Consider the following 18,803-nt stretch of genomic DNA (forward strand, 5'->3'; position numbering starts at 1 on the left):
TCTTGCTTTTCCTTCAGCCAAAGCATTCTTTTCAGGCGTATCTGTCAGTATTGCTGATTTTCTTATTCGTCGCTTAGTTGTTACACACGATCTTGGCGGTGCTTTTGGTAAAGGTTTAATTGCTTCAGGTGAAAATATGGTAGATGTGGCTTGAATGACAACATTATTTGGCAAATTAGCAATGTTCGAGGATCCTGGTTGAGGTTCATTGGTTGCTGATTCTATTCTTGCTGGACGTTATCTGGGACGGTTTCCATATCATGATCCACCTGAGGCTCATTAACGTCTGCTAATCCTTGAAGCTGTGGTTTCACATTTCCCAATCCCAATGAAATATTAGCGGTGTCGGGCATTGGTCGATCAGTAACGAACGACGGGGCAAAATCTTCATCCGTAAATATATCAGGGTTGAATGGACTCATGCCTGCCTTTTTAAATGCGTTCATAATGTTATTTGGTGTAGCTGCTAAAGGCCATGCATGTTTGACAATTCCAGGTATCTCATAAATAGACATTGTCTTACCTGGGTTATTACGTAGCCAGTTTTCTTGCGCTTTGGCACAATACGTTTTAAACGGTCCATTAACGCCAACATCTAGTGGTTGCAAATTATGGTCACAATGTGGCGGGAAAGACAACATTATAACCGAATTTGCCTTTGCCTTTTCAACCACATCAATGTCAACATGTGATTGATGGTTATCAAGCAATAACAATACGGGGTCTTCGGGAGTGGGCTTTGTATGTTTTATAAAATGGTCCATAAATATGAGGAATTCTGTAGCCGTCATCCATCCCGAGCTATTTCCAGCTCCAATACTCTCCGTGGGACCATCTTGAAGAAATAAGTCCTTATATTTAAGGCGCGGAAAAATAAACATAGGTGGTACAGTATTTCCCACTGCATTTGCTGCAAGTTCAACGGTAACTAAAGTTCCTCGCTCCGCAGACACTATGGCACCCACTTGTTTAACGCCTTTTGCAGCGACTATTTTCTTCGGCTTCAATAAAGTGGTAACACCTGTTTCGTCCAAGTTCCAAATTCTAGACGGTAGCATGTTATATTTCAAAATGACGTCTCCAAGCTTGCTAAAGAATTCATTAATGTTGTGTCGGTTAAAAGAGGATGCGCGTCCTGCACTAGTGGCTTCCGGAGCTCTTATGGACGATGACGGATTTCTTTTCAGAAAACTAGTGAACCAATCAGCTCCAGCTTCTTTATTTCTATGCCAAGAGACTGGAATATTAGGCATGTCAAATTTGACAGCGCAACTATATGCCAACTTCCTTACTTCTTCTGGCAAAAGACCGAAGTAAATTGATGAACATTTTAATAAATAATCCGCCAATGTCTTCTCTTGGTTGAACACCTGTCTAGAATAGTAACCCACAGTAGGTGTTACACCAGCTTTCAACTTTTTGACAAAGCGAAACAAAAACCTTGTCCCGTTCGGTTTTTCGTTTATAGTTTCTCATCCTAAAACAAATTTTAATTTTATTATTTACGTGCTCGCAACGGGGCAGGTTGTTCCGCGGAACAACTAGCCCCCCACCAGAGGAACTTGGAACCCCAAATTCCATTTTCTAAAGTAACATCCAATTATGATAGAATACGTTTGAAAAAGCCAAAAACGATATTAAAAAGTTAATCACTGTAGTTTGCTCGACAGATAATAGCAAGTAACACACAAATAGCTAGAAAATTGATTGAAATAGACCAAAAAGTATGATGACGAAAAAATTTACTTACGTGATGTTTGAGTGTCACAAATCGACTACCACGCTAACACGCGGGCAGACCGTCACTAAGATGACTGACGCAATGGCGCGATGATATGACGTTTCGCGATGCACTTCACACTTATTGCTATCTCTTTTCTTCGCGGAGCTATTTCAATCGCAACAACTTGCCCCCGGCACTTTGAACCCCGGCCTCCCCTACACAAAAATAAATATCGCTTCAGCGCCTTCTATTATATTCTTCCAACTGTGTCTTTTATTATTTATTATTATTTAATTTTCTTCAGTAACGTCGTAAATCAGAGCTGCATGTCACCATATTTAACTGTCACAAATAATGTGTTTCAAAAACAAAAAAGCATTAAGTACCATTTTTCTTAAAGGCAGTAAGTATTAACATAATTTGCTTCATTAACAAACGGGGAAAAAAGGTACTTAGTTCTAATTAATATACAATATAAAGTTAATTAATCACTTATATTATTATAAAATAGTTGTAGTTATCCATATCCAGAACTCTGTAGGGGGAAAAGGATAAAACTATAAAAAAACAAATTATAAAGTTGTTGAACCGAAAGTGGTGTTGTTAAGTCTGTTGTAAATATGCTTTGGACATAATATCAGACTTATAGGTACATATATATTAATCAAATGTAGATTAAGAATAATCCCAAAAAAAGCTTTCGTAACTTAATAATTGGGTGTCTACACTGTGATAATATGAGCTATTATTCGAAACAGGCTACATTACTGCATTTATTTTTAATTCATTATTAATAAGTATATTTATTATTGTTTAGTAGAAACACCTTACAAACAAAAGGTTTTTAAATGAAAGCTACAAATTTAAGTATTATTTTGAGGTTATGTGTTGTAGGTATACACATAACCTCAAAATAATACTAACTAGTGTTTAATTTATTTAAGGTTTTTACACAATACGCTTTGGATAAGAAGTCCCTAAACGAAATGCAAAGTATAAGGCTTTTTCGAATGGTTGGCTTCCATTAGAGACTGTATTCACGCTTTACTTATACGGGTTAAGAGCACGTTTTGTACTTTGAATAAATCGAATATGGTAACATTTGGCTCAATAGGTACATAGTAAAGGAAGTAATTGCGAATGTGTCTATCTCTTGAAAACTGGCTGGAATTTGAAAACAAACAAGTGTGCTCATAAATTCTCGATTTGGCAATAATTTTAGATTGACGTCAATTATCTCCTTTGAACTGTAGAATTTAAGAATAACTCCATATAACAATAATAACCCACTCCTTAGTGTAGATACATTCGTAAGTACCTAGCTATCGATTTTAATAGTAGTAAAAACGTGTTATATCACAAGATTTTTTCTAGAATAGGTACATTTACAATTTGGAATATAGTAAATAATGTAAGAGTCTAAACTGCCGGCTTAAATTATTTGAAGCACTCCATGATGAATTAATTGTAGGTGTAATCATAACATAAGAGGCACTTTTTACAATTTTTTAATATTTTCTTTTGTGATGTCATAGATACGTGCATGATTGGAATAAAATTAATTTGTAAATTGATAATCATATCTAATATGAATACTCAGTAATTATAGGTACATTAATAAATGATTTAAAATGACAATGTGTTTCATTCTCAGTATTATATCTCATAATTTAATTTTACCTAAGTATATAGATTTACAAAACGACGTGGAAACTGATAATAACCATGAATTACGCCGCTCAATACATTCATCACGGTGGCACATTTCAGTCTTTAACCTATTCTATTCTATTCTTCCTACTATGGCTCCAGTGGAAGGTATACCACAAGTTTGCCAATGTCACGTTAAGGTAGACCACCAAGCTTAGAGTATTCTTTTACTAATTTTAATGGTAGTGATCGGTGCTTAAGATTGAAACAAGTTTTATTTTCTTATACCTGAAACAAATATGCATGCTGTTAGGACTATAAGGGACAAACACAAATATAATTACTTAAATTATTAGATATAAGTACTTAGTGCTATTTACAACTTAATCTTATTTATTATAATATATTTACACAAACTATATACAAAAGGAGTGAAAACTAGGGAGAGGAGACATTTAAAGGAAGTTGGGCGGGGAATTTCAGGAGGTATAAAATTGTATAAAGAAGGTTGCGTTAAAGGGCAATTGAAGAATAAATGATCCACGTTTCCCTCATCTAGACCACATTCACACAAGGAATTGTCCCTAATTCTTATTTTAGCCAAAAATACTGGGGTACAAGCATGATTAAAACGTAAACGACAAATAGTTGAAATGACTGACTTGTTGGGAATTTTAAATTTCGAGAACCAAGGTTTCTGAGGAATTACGGGTTTACGGTTTTTGGAAACTTGCCAAATGCTGGACCAACCATTTGACAGTATTGATTGAAGGCAACTTTTGGAGTCTGAAAGAATAATAGAATTGTTCATGCCATGAGCCTTAACAAATAAAATTGCTTCAAGAATGGCAATTGATTCCCCAGTGAAAACAGAAGTGATGGATGGGCAGCTGTAACTGAGTATAATTCTTGTTGAAGGAATCCATGCTGCAGCACCAACAGGGCTCATGTCTGTTTTTGAAGCATCAGTGTAGATTTTATGCCAATTTTGAAAATCAGAGTACATTATCTGAGAAAAAGTTTTATTGGCTTCTATGGAAAACTTATCTATACCTAAGTTTAAAATTACAGATGGTTGGAAAGTGAGTGCACTAAAAGGCATAGTAAATAGAGGCAATTTAGAATATTGGAAGAGGGGGTAAGAGAGGTGAGAGAATAATAAGTAACTGTGGAGAATGCAGGGTCTTTTGTCTTCAGGAATATTATTATTATTGTATAAAGCAAATAGTTGGTCTAATTTTGGAAGCAAGGGATGTCCACAACATTCAGCTAATTTGAGAAAAAATTTATTGGCAAGAAATTGACGGCGAATTGAAAGGGGAGGTTCCACACACTCTACTTGCATGGCATTAATCGGGCTAGATTTATGGCTCCTAATATTATGCGTAAGCATTTAGCCTGAATTTTGTCCAGTTTATTCAGACCTGCTTTATTTCCTGGGATCAAGAACATAGTGCCGTAATCCATGTGGCTGCGAATGATTGCATTGTACAATAATTTTTGGGTGAAGGGGTGAGCTCCCCACCAGACACCAGATACAGAGCGCAGGATATTAATGTTTTTCTCACATTTCTGTGAGACATAATCAAAATGCTTTATGCCTGATAATTTTTGATCTAATCAAATCCCTAGAAATTTAACATTGGTAACAACAGGTAACTCAACATTATAAATTTTAATTTTAATATGAGGAAAAAGTCTTTTATTTGTAAATAAAACTACTTTGCTTTTAGCAGTTGATAGTGACAACCCATGTTGCATTAAATAATCAGCAAGATATTCAAGTGCACAATTTAACTAATTGGATGAATCCTGTATGGACTTGTTGGAAGTATACAGAACAATATCATCAGCATATTGCAGTATTTGGGAAGAAGGGGGATACAGAGCTATTGAGGTCATATGTAAACAGATTGTAGAGAAGGGGACTAAGGACTGAGCCTTGAGGTAAGCCTTTCCAAACTGACTTAGGAGGGAGGTAAGAGGATGGACCTTTGATAGTGATTGTTCTTTCCATTAACATGTTACATATGAAACGAGATAGCTTCACGGGGATACTCAGCTGGTTGAGTTTACTCCTGAGTAGAGGAAGTGATACATTATCATATGCAGATTCTATGACAAGGAAAACTCCCAAAAGGTGTTCTTTACTGAGGAGTGCTATTCTTATGTCAGTTGTAAGGATGCCTAAGCTATCTAGGCAACTCTTGCCCTTTCTGAAACCATATTGAGAGTTGTGTGCTGTGCACTATTTGCGATTCGGTTTGATTGGCACCGAAATTAATGAAATTACTGACCCACTGGGAGTTAACACCTAAACGTTCGTGTAGACGGCGCCGCGCCTTCAACAACTCGCGTCATTGTGTAGATGAGACCTACTTCGCCATAGTCGGTCGACAGGCGGTCTACTGGTATACCCACCTAACACATAGTTGGGGGGCGGATGTTGAAAACAAGGGAAAAGGCCTGACAGTTAGCCAGGATATAGCATAGGCCTTTGATCGTATATAGCACAAGGCGCTTCTCTCAAAACTTACATCATTTGGGCTTCCCAAGAGTTTATACAAGTGCACCTCCAGCTTCCTCACCGGGCGCAGCATACAGGTTGTTGTCGACGATTATTGCTCGAACCCAAAGCCTGTGACAGCTGGAGTGCCCTAAGGTTGTGTGCTATCTCCTATACTGTTTCATATGTTATGTTGGAGGTCTGCAACATATCATTGATATGCAGACGACAGTACTGGTGATGCAGTATACACTGGCCATGCAGGTCTCATTGTGTGTATCTTTACCGCATCACGGGGAATGTTCCAATGGGTGCTTCACCCTTCACCTTCGCACGACACGCCACTATTTAAAATATCATCTCCACTATCTGGATGTGTGCGTTCCTCCACAGTGCGGTTTTCCAGGAACTTTTTTCCACATAGACTGAAGCTGTGCAATTAGCTTTGTTTCCAGGACGATAAGACATGGGTACCTTCAAAAAAAAACTAGCAGCGCTCTTGTGATTCCTCTGGTGTTGAAGAGTATGTGGGCGGCAAATAAACGCAAGCGTCTTCCGTTATACTATAGAGTCTGCATTGGACTGAATATAACATTGAAAGTAATACTGACGGCTGGCAACGACAATATCTACATGTGCATGATTCAAAAATCTATCCCAATCGGGGTCCCGTTCGGAATATTGGATTTTCAAGAATTCTGAAAAGCATCACGTGACAATAGGCAACCGCTTCATTTAGCCTCATGTCTATAAAAGACTCTGTGTAACTAAAACAATGAAATCTTTCAAAAATGTTAACCAATAGAATCAAAAAATCAAATATTTAGTTTTATTTTCTTTTTCATTGGATTCATTATAGATGTAAGGTCTGATTTTATTTCAGTTTTGATATTTCTAACTTCTTGGTCTAACGGTTTATCTTGTGTCTCGGTTTCCAATTTCACTTCTCGATGATTTTGATCAAATTCTTGTTTTCTGAAATAATTATACAATTGATTTAATATAATAATAAGATTAATTTGTCAGATGTCTAATTCAACAAAAAATAAATTCATACACAATACATCTAAAGGGATTAGAGAGCTTAAATTTTTAATAATAGTAGGTATAATCGATGTATACAGAAAAGTACAAATCACTATTGCAAATCTGATTGAAACAGACTTTAATCTGCTGGTATGTTTTTTTTTATTAAAAAGGCTATCAATTATACAAATGACATGATAGTAGAAAAAATTACTGTTGGAAATTATACATTTATATTGTCAACACTGTGTTTGGTCTAGCTCTCTCAAACATGGCGATTCAGTTAAGGAGCTTTGTAATAGTCTTGTTGATTACGTTTTACTCATACAAGTGAAGTTATATATAATTATTAATAATTACAGTAGTCTGGCCTAGGCAATTGGGCACAATGACCTTTACTTAACATATTGCACCTAATAAGTGTATCTAGTGGAATGCTCTGGCATGCATCAACAAGTGATGTGAGTTGTATTTATATTTGTTATTTTTTAAAGTGATAATTCTCACTTCTGGGATTAATTAGCGCTCTTCCACTGAGCCAACCGTGCCAGTGACGTAAAGTTCATACATCGTGATATGTCATTGTTCAACTCTCAGGTTGTGGCTCCACCTACACGATCTACTTTACAGTTGATAATCTGGTCAACCCCAATATGTGCATATTTGGAAATTTACTTAAGATGTCGCACTTTCAAATCTAAACAATTTGTCATTTTTTTTAAGTATCATCAATATCACTTTATAAAAATAATAAATTGTTTAGATTTGACAGAGAATACTCTCACTTCTGGGAGTAATAACAAAAATTAAATTTAAAAACAAATTTTCCAGGGGGCGCGTTTTCGTATACACCTGAGACAACCATATCCGAATAGATAACTTTTAACTTGGGTATAGAAAAAAAGACTCTCAGACAAAATTAAAAAAAAAACATTGATATGGTTATGTTATATGACATATAGGTCTGTTTCATTTTACAGCAAGCATCTTGAACCGTTTCCATCTAACATGGAGAAGTTCAAAGTTTCTCATTGGTGGACGGCAACTGGGGGGGTGATATTCCTTCTAAATCAGAATTAAAATAGTTGTTTCTTACCACAGTTGAATGGATGTAGATGCCAAATTTATAGCTTTAATTTCCATAAGTGTATATTTTATACATAAATTAAAAATTTAATTTATTTCTAATTTTAAGACTTACACGACAACATTTTTGACATTGATCCTTTTTTCCAGCAACGAAGTTTCAACATTTGTTAAACCAAAATTTATGTTATACATAGTGTGGCATTCCATGTGAGCTGCATCATTATATGGTTTTGTCTTCAGATAACCTGAAACATATTAATAAATAATTGTAATATAAAGTTTGATGAGGCAGACCCCAATGGAGTGACGATCTGGATGCCTATAATATGGCCTGGTCAGAGCTGGCACAGAACCAATATGTGGGATCCAGTAGGCTGATAAATCTAATATATAATCTGATTGGGATGTGCATAAATTTAAAATATAATTTTTGAAGTAAAACTTTTTTGCATTCATGAGGGAAAATTTTTTATGATGTTAGGACGAAACGCAATAAAGTGACGCGAAAATGTGTGATGTTTTTGACCAAGAAAACGGCGAGATTGAGAGAGAGTGAGAAAGGGCGAACGTAGCATGAAGCACATAGCGCCGCTAGTAAATAGAACATTTTTTTTTTTTTATGGAATAGGAGGACAAACGAGCGTACGGGTGTTAATTGATCACCGCCGCCCACACTCTCCTGCAACACCAGAGGAATCACAAGAGCGTTGCCGGCCTTTAAGGAAGGTGTACGCGCTTTTCTTGAAGGTACGCATGTCGTATCGTCCCGGAAACACCGCACAAGGAAGCTCATTCCACAGCTTCGTGGTACGAGGAAGAAAGCTCCTTGAAAACCGCACTGTGGAGGACCGCCACACATCCAGATGGTGGGGTTGATATCGTAACTTGTGGCGTGTCGTGCGAAGGTGAAATTCGGCGGCAGGAATCAGGTTGAACAGCTCTTCGGAACACTCCCCGTGATAAATGCGGTAGAAGACACACAATGAAGCGACATCTCTACGCAACGCCAAGTGATCCAGCCGTTCACAGAGTACTCCGTCCCCGACAATTCGAGCTGCTCTGCGTTGCACGCGGTCAAATGGATGGAGCTGATACTGATACATCTTCCCTACTAGTGTTGTATCATGCTGATTTAGAGTGTGGCCATGAGTAATTAGAACATCTTCCCTACTAGAGTTGTATCATGCTGAATTCTAAATTCAGAAGAAGAAAAATTTAGAGAACAGATATAAAAATAGTTTGCTAAAGAAGTTTCACTTCTGACATAAGTACTTTGCATGCACACATTTTTTTACAAACCATGAGTTCCACACTCAGTTATCCACAAATGACACAAAAAATCCGCACAAATTAATACTATACCTACGTAGGCATACTTCTCCGGCTTCCATTTTATATTCTTCAATCTCTTTATCTTTACATATCAGCAAATCTCTTAATTCACTCTCACTTCTTTTCAAATCTTGTATTGTCATTAATAAAGGCTGTGTCACATGTTGAAAAAACTGGAAATTATGAAGTGCCTACTCTATGAATAGAATACAAATTAATAATAACCTATATTAACCTCACCACATCAACTTGATGGATGGTATCCATAGTGGTCAATTTTTGCAAATCATTAAATTCATATTTATACCATTTCATTAGGTCCATGTGTGAGCTTCATTACCAATTTTAATGGATATGGATAACTCTTAGTCATTGAAACTTTTAATAAATTCTCCTCTTCTACTATATCAATATTTTTCAAATTTATTGGATCTGCCAGCATATTTACACCATTTCTCAATAATTCATCTGTGCAAACTTCTAATAATAAGTTAGAATTCTGAAAAAAAAAAATCATACTTAGACATCTCTACCAGACTAAAATTTGGAAGAATCCAAGAATTTAATTATGTATATGATTTTTGATGGAGATTCATGTTCTCCCAGATGGGTCAGTCCATTGACTCATGATAGGTTTTTATCTTTTCTGCAAAATAACCTGTTTGATAGTTTGAATGGGGGTAGGTTCAATTATGGTATATAGCTGTTGATATGTCTGCAGTAGCCATATATTGTGCTAGTTATAATGCTTATACTATAATAACTGTACAATGAAAACAGGATTTTACAATTCTCTTATATGTGGCGGAAGATACATATATATAAGTACCACCAACCAACAAACACTAACAATACCCCTTAATTTTTTAAATATTACTTATTATTCATTCAGAAGGCATGCACATAGATTAAGGTGATAATTTTTATTTATTTTATTTTATAGGGTATAATGTTACTCTTATTATTAAACCCAACTTATTGGTGCTACTACTATATATCAACTATGCGAATGGCAGTTTATTCGAACAAATTATATGACCACATGGAGTTCTATAAATAATTTCAAGACTTCCACTCACTTGCAGCAAAGAAATTAAATCCTGTTCATGTAGTTCTAAAAACCATAATTGGTGATAATCTGTGACATAAATAAAGTAATCGGCTTCCCTTTCAAACTTCAAGAAGAATGATATAGAATTTTTGTTGTATAATTTTTTCCACATGATAACTGGTAGTGACTAAGTCTGTAATAAAAATAAAAAATTAACTGTTAAACAACAAAAACAACGTAAGTTTCAGATACCTGACATTATTCTTAGCTTTAAGTCTTTAGTTACTAGTTTAATAGTTAAAACTTACATTACCTATTAAATTTAAGTGAATTGAGTAAAATTTTCTTAGTACATTATCAAACTTTTAAAGAATATTGTTGTTTTTAAACCTACTTACATTCAGTTTTCAATTAATCATATTTTTGAAAGTACACATAGTTATTATAATTTAAAAAATAATTTGCTTAGTCTAATTTATTCATAAATATTTTTGAATTTTTGCTTGAATTTGCTTATGTGTTTGAATGAAATAATTTTATAATAATAAACCACAGAACACTATACTATTACTCTAACGAGCTATAAATTCCCTATATATTATTATACTCTTTGGATATAAACATTTTTTTTTGGTTCTGTTCGTCCATCTGGACAGGCAAAGGGGTCAAAAGCCCATACAGCCAAGTCTTCATTTTTATTATTCTATTCTTCACGTTACACAGCTTGTTCAAAGTCAAGCTAAGTCTTAATATCATCTTCATCTTCAAACATAAATATGTAGTACAATTTCACATAAAAGTAGTATTTCGTGTTCTTCATGTTTCATTTTCGTCATATACATATAGGTTCGCATGAAAGGCCGAAGCCAAGTCTTTTATTGAAAATATTCTTGTTCCAATGAAGATCAAGCTTAGCCCTGGGTTTATTAATAAACTTTTATGATATAATACTAAAATATAAATGTCATATACGTTATCAGAAATATATTATACATAAATTATAAGTAATAATGATGAATATTAGTTGAATATAATTATAAGATAATATGAAACTAATTTAAGGTATAACAACAAATATAATATTTACATTTATACATTAAAATTTACATTATAAACACAAGTCCAATAATAATTTATGGACGAATATGTTTTAAGTCTGTGTAAGGGATTGTGTCAAAAGCCAAGCCGTATTTTCAAATTTCGCCTACCGTTGAAACTATAAATTTGTAAAGCGGCACGAAGCAGTCATAAGTTTTCAATAACTGCTGAAGTGAGCGCGGTATATCTTCAGCATTCTTATAAATATCCAAGAGGCAGTCTATCAATGTAAATCTTTGAAGATTATATTGGGGACAGTCAAAGAAAATGTGATCAAGAGTTTGGATGGATAAATTACAGAATTGACAAGTTGGAAAATCTAAAACACCGGTCCTAAATAAATGAGCACCCCTACGAGAATGTCCAAGACGTAACCGACAAATTGTGGTGTAAAATTTTCTGTGTAAGTATTTTTTCTTTTTAACAAACCAGGGAGGAGAGATTTCGTTTTTAATGTCGGCTAACCATTTGCCCTTTGTTTGAACAACTTGTTGCCAATAATTCTGAAAGTCTTGCAAGAATGTACCTTTAAAATGAGACAGTGCATCTGTGTGTGGTATGGGAATGTTCAAAGCAGTATGTATCTGAATACTATTCACAATAGATTTAGCAAGATAATCAGCTTGTTCATTTCCTTCCACGCCTATGTGTGAAGGAGTCCAGAATAAAACAATATCTTTTGTTAGGGATAAACATTGATATTTGTCTCTAATATTGTAAATGATGAAATTAGTTGTAACATTACATTTAGGATATTGTAAAGCTTTTAAAACACTCATGCTATCTGTTATAACGATCCACTTATTATATGACTGTTCTCCAATTTATTCTAGAGCAGCATATATGGCAGCACATTCTGCTGTGTATATACTAGCCAAGGTATTTAACCTATGACCAAACCCACTCCGCAGTTGTATGTCATAAACTACCATAGAGACAGCAGTATTACTTTTAGATCCATCAGTATAAAGTTGGTTATAATTTTGCCACTCTGACAGCATACTATATACATCTTCCTTATATTTTAATGATTCATTAATAATTATTTTAATAGGTGTATATTTTGAATTATAAGAATTTAAATAACATGGCCAAAGAATACTAGAAAATAGATTATGATCACAAGAAAAATGTGACAAATCAGAGATGCCTTCTACTTGATAGTAGGAATTATTGTCAGTTCGGTTAATATAGTCCTGTATCTTCAATACGAGGATGATTATTAATAGAAGTTAATTTGAGAAAGAATTTTGTTTGTAGATATTTGAATCTGAGAGCTAGTGGGGGAATATTACATTCTACTTGTAATAATATAATAGGAGTAGACCTAAAAGCGCCTGTTATGATCCTTAAGCATTTATTTTGTATTTTTTCACTAATGTAATTACTCCACCATAACAAAAGAAGGCATACTCAAAATGGCTATCGACTAATGACTTATATAGTGTTAGCAAGATGCGTGGGCCTGCACCCAAATATGTACCACCTAATGATTTCAGAATATTGCAGGCCTTTATTGCTCGATTTTCTAATATTGCGACATATTTGTGCCATCTAAAATTACATTAAAAAGTAACTCCTAAAACTTTATTGAATTATCTATTGAAATTTCCTGAGTACCCTAATATATTTTTGCATCTCTTATTCTTATAGAATGCTTTGAAAATTTTACTACTTTACTTTTGTCAATACTGACCTCAAGACGAGATATTAGATAAGATAAGATAAGATATTGAAAATAAAGCTCCAATTTTTTGAGTGCTACATTAAGATCAAACACAACATTTGATAAATTAAGTCCTGAACTATACACTACTAGATCATCAGCAAATTGGAGGTTAGAAACTCTATTACCCAAGACAATATTTATTTGATTTATGTAGATTATAAAGAGCAATGGACTCAAAATTCCGCCCTATGATACGCCTCTATATGAATATCGAGGACCTATTAATTGGTTATTGACTCTACCATAAAGTTTACGACCATGCAAGAAATTGAATATCCAACTAACTATTTTTTCAGGGACATTTAAGGATAGAAGAATGGATGATAATTGTTCTAAATCAACATTATTAAATGCTCCTACGACATCCAAAAAAACACCAGCCAATATCTTATTGTCAATCTGGGCACTATGGATGTCAAGACATAAATGCCGTAGACTCTCACAAACAGAATGATCACATCGAAATCCAAATTGATTATTAGGTAAGAGGTTGTTACTTTCAATATAAAATATTAATCTGTTTTATTAAATCTTCAAAAATTTTACCAACACACGAGCTTAGTGTGATAGGACGATATGAATCAGCTGAACTAGAATCTTTCCCATGCTTTAAAATTGGAATTAGACAGTCTGTTTTCCATTCTTCTGGAATAGTGGAGTTGTTCCATAGGAGATTTAATATTTTTGGAAACTTATTTAAGTTAGAAGAGTTTAGGAGTTTAAGCATTTTATAGGAGAGCCAATCCAAACCGCATGCAGAGTCCTTTCTTGATGATAGACCAGCTTTTAATTCTTCAATAGTAAAAGGGGCAATCATAAAAGAGTTGGTGCTATTTAAAGGATGATTATTGTGAATAATTGTCAAATTTGGTACTGTATCTGGAGTATATTTGTGTAAAAAGTTGGATATCCAATTATTGCTAGAGAAACAATTATTATTAGAATATAAGTTCTTAAATTTCCTCATTTTTGTCCAAATCTGTTTCATTGGCGTTAACCTATTTATGGTGGAGCAAAAATTTCTGTCCAGGATTTACGACGTTCAAGTCTTAGTATACGTTTTTTCTTTGCTTGAGCTTGCTTAAAATGAATGTAGTTTTGGATATTGCAATATGATTTGAATAACAGATAAGCCTGCTTGCAATCTTCTACCACTTTAGTACATTGCCCATTCCACCAGGGAAGTTGTCGCTTTCTTTTAGATAGATGAGTAATATTGTTACAGTGATAGTTGGTTTTAGGTACTGAATTTTCTACCGCTCTAAGAATTATGGAACAGAAGTTATTGTAAGACTTCTGTAGATTACAATTATTTATTTCAAATTGTTTTAACAAGTCATTTACTAAGTTCTCATATTGGTCCCAATTTACTATTTTCAGATTACTGTGTGGAGGAATGTTGGATGGAATTGAAGAAGATTCAGTTTCCGACACTACCATGGAAAATTTTGTGATTGTAGGCAAGTGATAGCTGCCCAAAGAGTCCTGATGAACTTGCCATTCACAGCACAGGAATAATGAAGATGATACTATTGTTAGATCTAGTCCATTTGGTCTCCAAGAATTAGTACCCACTGTAGTTGGTTGATCATTATTTAAGAGCATTAAGTCATTATCGTCCATTACATCCATGATGTCTCTAACTCTAGAATTGGTTCTATTACAACCCCAAATGGTATGGTGAGCATTAAAATCACCAGCAATTATTAGTGGTTTTGGAATACTATGCAACAGTCTATTAAATTTAGATTTGTCAAAGTTAGGTACACTGTTGCCAGGACTATAAAAGCTAACAATTGAGATGTCTTTTTGTTTGTATTTAATTTTTATTGCTACATTTTGCAAGGAGTTATCAGAAAATGTTTCTAACTTTTGAAAATAAATGCCATTTCTAACAAAAATTGCTACACCATTGTGATCATTACCACAATCACTTCTTATTATTGTATAACCTCTGATAGAAAACTGTATATTTGGTTTAAGCCAAGTTTCTGATATAAGTGCTATGTGTATGTCCTGCTCATAAAGAAGGTTTTGAAGCTCAAGTCTGTTACTCAACAGACTTTGAGCATTCCACTGTACTATGTTAAGTTTGTGACAGTTGAATGTGACGTTTTATTTTTAATTTGTATGGTATCTTTAATAGCTGAACTAATTGCGTGTGAGCTAATGCTTTGATTCTGTGTTTTATTTAGTGTAATGACTTTGATTATTGATTCTGTGATTAGGTTCATTGCTGCTGGATTGGACAAAATTAAATTAATGATGTCTTGTGTGTTCTCTGTATTATTGAGTGATGGAAAGTTTGTTGGATGTTTAAATAAATCTGATAATGGTGTTTTACTTTTATTTTTACTATCCAATATCTTTTTTTGTTTTATAGGGCATTGACCTGATACTGCAAGATGGTTACCTTTACAGTGTACACATACTGCTTTGTCAATAGGTATAGTACATTCTTTATATGAATGATTTTCAGTGCAGATTGAGCAACGCTGAGCATTCTTACAGAATTTAGCCAAGTGGTCAAACCTAAGGCATCGGAAACACTGCTTAACTGGCGGCACATAAGGTCGCACTGGTAGACGCCACATCTTTAAGTGAACGTAATCTGGGAGTGAAGTAGATGACGCAAAGGTAATAATGACTGCCTGTGTAGGTTGTAACCACTTAAAACCACTATCGGATTTGTTTTTTTTCATTATACGCCGAACAGAAATAATTTTTTTTGTACTTGACAAAGATTTGAAAATTTTTTTGTTGGACATATCAATTGGTACGGAGGAAATCACTCCAGACAATTCAGTGGCACCAGCTGGGATGGACGCCTTAATATTTTGTTCCCTTAAAAATGTCGTGTTGTCTAGGAATGTATTAGCCAAATTGGGTCGTTCAAACACTACTCCTATCTTATATTTGTTGAGTTTCTTAAGATATTTAATGCCTTTAATGAAGCGCGATTAGTAGCTACTAAGAGTTAGCATGTCACGACTACCAAGTGGCTCTTCAGTGACACTCTCTATGAAGACTATAAATTCATGACCGGCACCTGCGTCTTCCGGATATCGGCGACAATAGTCGGCCACCCTATATGGCAAATCAAAGTCCTCGTGGTCTTCCAAAACTGTACGCGAATCGGAGTATTCGCTACTTTCAGAGGTGGAATCTAAAATAGACTCACCTTTATCTCGTTCCGGCTTGGTTTTTTTCCGCCTTTTCGACATCTCTTAGCACAAACCTAAATCACTAAATATATAGACTATTACTTATACTAAACAAATTAAATGATAAACATATACAAATACTTATATACTTTTCAAAAATATGAGGATTATATACAATATAATAGAAATATTTAATTTTATAGTTAAAAAGACCGCCCTAAGCAACCAAGAGTTCCCGCGCTTTCTCAATATCAAAAAACCACAGAGTACATACCTTTGTTTATAGTAGTTTTTTTTTGGATTTTATGGCATGGTAACTGAGACATTTAACTTGAGTTTATACTAGTATATTATTACTTAGACAAAGAGAAAATAGACACTACATTATTACTAGAGACCGTTAAAATGGGAAAGACCTTAGAATATTGACACTATAGTAGTAGTCTCCGCGTGCCCCTTTTCGATAGCAATAGTTTTGACAGGAGTAGTCTTAGGTGTTGTCATAATATCATTATTTCTCTAAGATTATTGACACTATAGAAGTAGTCCCCGCGTGCCCCTTTTAGATAGCAATAGTTTGGACAGGAGTAGTCTTAGGCTATACCAGATATACCAGAGATAAATGTACTATATACTTTGTTATACACTTATATTTATATTGTGTAATAATCAGTGTACCCAGGCCAAGAGAGGCGCTGCGTTATTTTTATTACGCCCGTAGCGTACCGAGTACCGACTACCGTGGCTAGATAGCGCTCATTATGCTTATAATTTTTCTATCGTTGTAGATCGAATTGATTGCGTATTGCGATATCGATTAGCATTGTAGTTTGTTCTTTATTTAAGATTGTGGAATCTTAATAGTGTTCATTACTTTGATTACCACACGATAGACAAGTCTTGTTTTAATAAGTAACTTATGTGTGTTTTGCTATCACTAGCTCCATCTATCCATTTATCATGTATGTAAACTAATCGCCATCGTGATGAATAATTTTTATCATGTGTAGGGAAGTTGCACCCCCCTGGTCTTAGGTGTGGTCATATTATTATTTTTACTGATATTACCCCTCACGGAATTAAATCGATATCATAATGTCACATTCTCAACAGATTATTGGGTATCTGAATAAATTAAACATAATTAACATTATAATTTAATAAAATCACTTACTGCCTTATTCATAACAAAACGGTTTTCGAAGGTATAAAGCTATATTAGTTAAAACGTGTTTGAAGCTTATCGAACATTCGATAAAATTACTAATTCATATTTTTAAGATAAATCTCCCATAACTTATTAGTTATGGGAGATTTATATGCAATGTTGCCATTTCCTACAAAAGAACATGATTTTAACTAATTTAATGAGGAACTGTCAATGGAAACAGACATCTTTTCAATGTCAATGGTTTGTTAGTTGTCAAAAGTCGATGTCAAAATCATTTCAAACTTCATAAATTAATGTTTTGAAGTCTGTCGGTTGTTAATCTATGACGGATATCCAACAACTTTGATGTTTAGAACACATTATTTAACGAACAGCTGCTCGATGTCGGCCATGTTTAATGCGTTCGAGTCCTTAAAATAGGTTTATAGAAGGGTCCTAGCTACTATAAGTCACGTCAGCTTTATCGAAGAGATAATGAGCGTTTTAGCTGGTTTCAGCTCTAATATATGATTATGAATACCATTTTTAACAAGCGTATAGTAGACAGACACCTATTGTGGTATTTGTTATTTAAATTCACATGTATTTATTTTCTTTTATAAATCTAAGTTTTTAAAATATGTTCAAAAAACTATGTATTATATTATTAGAAAGATACAAAAACAAAATATCATAAGCTTGAAGCGCCGCCGGCAGCGAGTCATGCCCAAGGGCTGAGCTATCGGTGGCCGCAGACAGTGGCGTCTGTATTTGATCTTTGAGCCAACCGCTTAGCGAGAAACCTTTCATATATTGATTCAGGCTTTTCGCTATAAGACCGCCGTAAGGACAATCTGGGCTATGATGGTCGAGTCAACGTCTCATATGTTGGTCATCTCGTTAGCCAAGTCAAAGTACTTGCTGAACTTGTCCTTCTTAGCTTTCATGAGAGGTAGTCTTCATAGGGATAGTAATTTAAACGAGGACAGCCTGGCGCTGGGATCGGTTAACATTACCATGCTTAAAGAGGCGACAATAATTCTGTCCATGATGATATACCATTCCCGATAACCAGCATTGGTACGTATTTATAGTACGAATTATTATTATTACTAACCGCAATTTAACCGACTTCCAAAAGGAGGAGGTTTTCAATTCGACAGTATTTCTTTTTATGTTTGTTACCTCAGAACTTTCGCCTGGATAAACCAATTTTGACAATCCTTTTTATTTGAAAGCTGGTGCTGCCCGTGTGGTCTGGTCCCATTTTATTTTCGTCTAGTTC

The 18,803-nt window shown here is 34.4% G+C and overlaps 1 long non-coding RNA gene across 2 annotated transcripts; it reads right to left on the reverse strand.

The window, feature by feature from the left end:
- Positions 1-3,215: 3,215 nt before the first annotated feature.
- LOC126967264 (uncharacterized) lies at positions 3,216-10,923 on the reverse strand. 2 transcript variants are annotated; one of them, XR_007729944.1, is made up of 7 exons: positions 10,776-10,923; positions 10,406-10,570; positions 9,634-9,825; positions 9,361-9,499; positions 8,107-8,239; positions 5,911-6,854; positions 3,216-3,661 (listed from the first exon to the last, which is right to left on the reverse strand). It is a non-coding gene; the product is annotated as an uncharacterized LOC126967264 (long non-coding RNA). The 2 variants fall into 2 exon arrangements; XR_007729945.1 differs by having other exon boundaries at positions 10,691-10,789.
- Positions 10,924-18,803: the final 7,880 nt, after the last annotated feature.

This window comes from Leptidea sinapis, chromosome 12 (genome assembly GCF_905404315.1).
Source record: "Leptidea sinapis chromosome 12, ilLepSina1.1, whole genome shotgun sequence".
In the NCBI taxonomy this organism is placed as follows: Eukaryota; Metazoa; Arthropoda; class Insecta; order Lepidoptera; family Pieridae; genus Leptidea; species Leptidea sinapis.